The following is a 6,000-nucleotide window of genomic DNA, read 5'->3' as shown; positions in this document are numbered from 1 at the left end:
CAGTCTCAGTCTCATTCCTCAGCTCCAGTCTCGTACCTCAGCTCCAGTCTCATACCTCAGCTCCAGTCTCGTACCTCAGCTCCAGTCTCAGTCTCATACATCAGCTCCAGTCTCATACCTCAGCTCCAGTCTCATACCTCAGCTCCAGTCTCAGTCTCATACATCAGCTCCAGTCTCATACCTCAGCTCCAGTCTCATAACTCAGCTCCAGTCTCAGTCTCATACATCAGCTCCAGTCTCATACATCAGCTCCAGTCTCATACCTCAGCTCCAGTCTCAGTCTCATGCATCAGCTCCAGTCTCAGTCTCATACATCAGCTCCAGTCTCGTACCTCAGCTCCAGTCTCGTACCTCAGCTCCAGTCTCAGTCTCATACATCAGCTCCAGTCTCGTACCTCAGCTCCAGTCTCATACCTCCGGTCCAGTCTCAGTCTCATACATCAGCTCCAGTCTCAGTCTCATACATCAGCTCCAGTCTCATACATCAGCTCCAGTCTCATACCTCAGCTCCAGTCTCAGTCTCATACATCAGCTCCAGTCTCATACCTCAGCTCCAGTCTCATACCTCAACTCCAGTCTCAGTCTCATTCCTCAGCTCCAGTCTCATACATCAGCTCCAGTCTCATACATCAGCTCCAGTCTCATACATCAGCTCCAGTCTCATTCCTCAGCTCCAGTCTCAGTCTCATACATCAGCTCCAGTCTCGTACCTCAGCTCCAGTCTCAGTCTCATACATCAGCTCCAGTCTCATACCTCAGCTCCAGTCTCAGTCTCATACATCAGCTCCAGTCTCAGTCTCATACATCAGCTCCAGTCTCATACATCAGCTCCAGTCTCATACCTCAGCTCCAGTCTCAGTCTCATACATCAGCTCCAGTCTCATACATCAGCTCCAGTCTCATACATCAGCTCCAGTCTCAGTCTCATACATCAGCTCCAGTCTCATACCTCAGCTCCAGTCTCAGTCTCATACATCAGCTCCAGTCTCATACATCAGCTCCAGTCTCATACCTCAGCTCCAGTCTCAGTCTCATACATCAGCTCCAGTCTCAGTCTCATACATCAGCTCCAGTCTCATACCTCAGCTCCAGTCTCAGTCTCATACATCAGCTCCAGTCTCAGTCTCATACATCAGCTCCAGTCTCATACCTCAGCTCCAGTCTCAGTCTCATACATCAGCTCCAGTCTCATACATCAGCTCCAGTCTCAGTCTCATACATCAGCTCCAGTCTCATACATCAGCTCCAGTCTCATACCTCAGCTCCAGTCTCATACCTCAGCTCCAGTCTCGTACCTTAGCTCCAGTCTCATTCCTCAGCTCCAGTCTCATACATCAGCTCCAGTCTCATACCTCAGCTCCAGTCTCAGTCTCATACGTCAGCTCCAGTCTCAGTCTCATACATCAGCTCCAGTCTCAAACATCAGCTCCAGTCTCGTATCTCAGCTCCAGTCTCGTACCTCAGCTCCAGTCTCATACCTCAGCTCCAGTCTCGTACATCAGCTCCAGTCTCAGTCTTATTCCTCAGCTCCAGTCTCGTACCTCAGCTCCAGTCTCATACATCAGCTCCAGTCTCATACCTCAGCTCCAGTCTCAGTCTCATACATCAGCTCCAGTCTCATACCTCAGCTCCAGTCTCATACCTCAGCTCCAGTCTCGTACCTTAGCTCCAGTCTCATTCCTCAGCTCCAGTCTCATACATCAGCTCCAGTCTCATACCTCAGCTCCAGTCTCAGTCTCATACGTCAGCTCCAGTCTCAGTCTCATACATCAGCTCCAGTCTCAAACATCAGCTCCAGTCTCGTATCTCAGCTCCAGTCTCGTACCTCAGCTCCAGTCTCATACCTCAGCTCCAGTCTCGTACATCAGCTCCAGTCTCAGTCTTATTCCTCAGCTCCAGTCTCGTACCTCAGCTCCAGTCTCATACATCAGCTCCAGTCTCGTACCTCAGCTCCAGTCTCAGTCTCATACATCAGCTCCAGTCTCATACCTCAGCTCCAGTCTCATACCTCAGCTCCAGTCTCATACCTCAGCTCCAGTCTCAGTCTCATACATCAGCTCCAGTCTCATACCTCAGCTCCAGTCTCATACCTCAGCTCCAGTCTCATACCTCAGCTCCAGTCTCAGTCTCATACATCAGCTCCAGTCTCATACCTCAGCTCCAGTCGCATACCTCAGCTACAGTCTCAGTCTCATACATCAGCTCCAGTCTCGTACCTCAGCTCCAGTCTCAGTCTCATACATCAGCTCCAGTCTCAGTCTCATACATCAGCTCCAGTCTCATACATCAGCTCCAGTCTCATACCTCAGCTCCAGTCTCAGTCTCATACATCAGCTCCAGTCTCATACCTCAGCTCCAGTCTCATACCTCAGCTCCAGTCTCAGTCTCATTCCTCAGCTCCAGTCTCGTACCTCAGCTCCAGTCTCATACATCAGCTCCAGTCTCATACATCAGCTCCAGTCTCATTCCTCAGCTCCAGTCTCAGTCTCATACATCAGCTCCAGTCTCGTACCTCAGCTCCAGTCTCAGTCTCATACATCAGCTCCAGTCTCATACCTCAGCTCCAGTCTCAGTCTCATACATCAGCTCCAGTCTCAGTCTCATACATCAGCTCCAGTCTCATACATCAGCTCCAGTCTCATACCTCAGCTCCAGTCTCAGTCTCATACATCAGCTCCAGTCTCAGTCTCATACATCAGCTCCAGTCTCATACCTCAGCTCCAGTCTCAGTCTCATTCCTCAGCTCCAGTCTCATACCTCAGCTCCAGTCTCATACCTCAGCTCCAGTCTCATACCTCAGCTCCAGTCTCAGTCTCATACCTCAGCTCCAGTCTCATACCTCAGCTCCAGTCTCAGTCTCATTCCTCAGCTCCAGTCTCGTACCTCAGCTCCAGTCTCATACATCAGCTCCAGTCTCATACCTCAGCTCCAGTCTCATACCTCAGCTCCAGTCTCATTGTCAGTGTTGACCTTCTGCTTCCACCTAAACCTGGGTTCTTTTGTGCTCACAGACTGTTAGACTGTCGCTCCACAAAACTCCACTGGACCTGTTGGTTTTCCCTTTCACACCCTGAACTTCTGTCTCACAGAATTTTGTTTTTCTCTTGGTCCTGGTTCGTTCTGACTTTATTCCACTGTGGTTTTTTTCATGCACATGAAGTTTATTCACTTCATTCACTGGAGCCGAGCGGCACATTCAGAGCCACAGCTGACTGGACTGGTCACCAGTGCTCCATGCACAAGTGGAGACACACACTTTTTGTCCTGTTTTTTTTTTTATAGTAGTGCAGTAAAACGTCATTTTAGAAACAGTGACTCGTCAGACTATTCTATTTATTTGACCCATAAATCCATCAGTAGTGTTTGTTCACTGTTACTAAATGATCCTGACTTAATCAGCAGCAGTTTGTAGGTTTGACTGGACACACAAGTATACTGTATGAACCAAAATGGATTCAACAGGAGGAACACACAGGAGAACGGTAGCCTTTCATAACATTAGCCTTTCATAATGTTAGCCTTTCATAACGTTAGCCTTTCATAATGTTAGCCTCTCATAATTTTAGCCTTTCATAATATTAGCCTTTCATAATGTTAGCCTTTCATACTGTTAGCCTTTCATAATGTTAGCCTTTCATAACGTTAGCCTTTCATACTGTTAGCCTTTCATAACGTTAGCCTTTCATAATGTTAGCCTCTCATAATTTTAGCCTTTCATAATGTTAGCCTTTCATAATGTTAGCCTTTCATACTGTTAGCCTTTCATAACGTTAGCCTTTCATAACGTTAGCCTTTCATACTGTTAGCCTTTCATAACGTTAGCCTTTCATAATGTTAGCCTCTCATAATTTTAGCCTTTCATAATGTTAGCCTTTCATAATGTTAGCCTTTCATACTGTTAGCCTTTCATAACGTTAGCCTTTCATACCGTTAGCCTTTCATAACATTAGCCTTTCATACTGTTATCCTCCTGACACAGTTGACCTATGGCTGACTCCATCTCTTCTCCTCTAAACGTGCAGTCATGTGACCACTAGTTTAAAACAGTGACTCATTCAGAAACCACTGAATTATGGATTCCATTAAAGTAGGTTCACTCATTTGAAAGACGTTTATTCTGCCTTTCTTGTTCGTATTTCCAATAATCGCACAGCTTTCAACGAGACGTGCAGTGACCTGTCAATCAGCTGATATCTGGATGTCATCCTTTATAAAACCAACACAGAAGTGCAAGTAAAGAAGCTCTGAGCTCCAATAGAAACATTACTGCACATTAATAACCAACTGTAAGGAAACAATAATACAATGATTCTTCTGTTTGTGTGATTATACGCTGATGAAAATATAAGTTTGGATCAGATTCTCCAGATCCCTTTTATTTTTTCACCCTGGATCAAGAATGTTTCCTTACAGACCCAGAACAGATGGAAGTCCAGTCTGTTCCTTCATTATTTAGTCTTTTCTTTCTTTCTGTTCCTTCATTCTTGTGTCTTTTCTTTTCTTTCTGTTCCTTCATTCTTGTGTCCTTTCTTTTCTTTCTTCTGAGCCTTTCCTTGTACTTTCTAACATTCATAATATTTGGACAGTGGTCAGTGTGGGCCCGTTCTCTGAGCTCATGTTGTCAGACTGTTGACACCAGTATGTTGGCCTTAATGAGAGTGACCTTCCTGACTGTGACATGAGACTAACTCTGAGGGGGTGTGTGTGTGTGGGGGGGCTGTCACCTTAGTGAACACATAAAAACACATGAACACATTAAAAACAGAGTGTGTGAGAGTGGTGCAGGGGGTAAGCAAAACATTACCTCACCTGTTACGTACAACCAAGAAAACATCCCTTCAAAAAAAAAAACACTCAGGCTGCCATTACTGTGGCTCTGCTTTTATGGAGTCTGTACGTATTTGTGAGTAGTTTATGATTTATTTAGTATCAGTTTAACCCTTACAGACCCAAACGTCCACTGTCGACCTAAACCATCCACTGATCTAAACTGTTTAATTCCTGTTGATCCATTAATCCTATTAATCCATGTCAATAATTGGTGTCAAATACAGTTCTTCATCTTTTCATTGGTCATCAGATATGATCATATTTGGACATTCAGAGGCTCTGTAGTTACCGTGGAAACACCGTCACCTTCTCCAACATTGATTCTCCAGTCAAACCCATGGAGTTGGATCAGTGACAGTGGATGGACACACTGGGTTTAATGGTATATTTCACTGAAAAAGTCACTTCTTCTGCAGTTTTCTCTGTTTCTGATATAATAAGCCTAAACTTGAATCTGAGCTTTAATGAACATCTACATGATCAGTGAGTTAAATTTAGGAAAATACAGGATTTACACTGAAAAACACAAAATACAGTGGGTAATATTATAAATAAATGGTGATAAATCACTTTAAAAAAGTTACATATATAGAGAAAAAAAATATTTTGGAAGTGCCACTCTGTCATAAGGACCCAAGTCCCACTGGGTCCTTATGGGTTAACCAAGTAAAGTCAGTCAGAGATACTGCTACACTGTACTTCAGTGTTCAGGTGTGTATACTTACTAAATAGTTCATTTTTCTGACATGTTTTGGTGTTTCCTCCCTCCGTCTCTACTTCTGTTACCAGTTCCTTATCTGTTTCATTTCACTTTTGCACCTTTATTGTCTGTTTATTGTCTCCTGTTGTTTATTGTTCTATTTTATGTCTATAGTTATATTGTTAATTGTTATATTTTATATTTTATAGTTATATTCTAGTCTTTTTTTTCTACTGTGGGGCCTTAGAGTTTTGTAAATTCAGTTTTCGTATGCGATGTACATATGACAAAACTGACAATAAAGCTGACTTTGACTTGAGCCACTTTTACACAGTGGTGGGGCGGGGCGGGGCGGGGCGGGGCCACAGCGCAGTGTATAGTGGGACATATAACTAGTGCGTTGGAAATCCCCTGAGCATAACAGTGTTGCTAACCTCTCCAGAGTCAGTTCCACAAATGTTCTCATGGAT

Source organism: Sphaeramia orbicularis, unplaced genomic scaffold (genome assembly GCF_902148855.1).
Source record: "Sphaeramia orbicularis unplaced genomic scaffold, fSphaOr1.1, whole genome shotgun sequence".
Lineage (NCBI taxonomy): Eukaryota > Metazoa > Chordata > Actinopteri > Kurtiformes > Apogonidae > Sphaeramia > Sphaeramia orbicularis.
Note: the sequence above shows the minus strand (reverse complement) of the source record.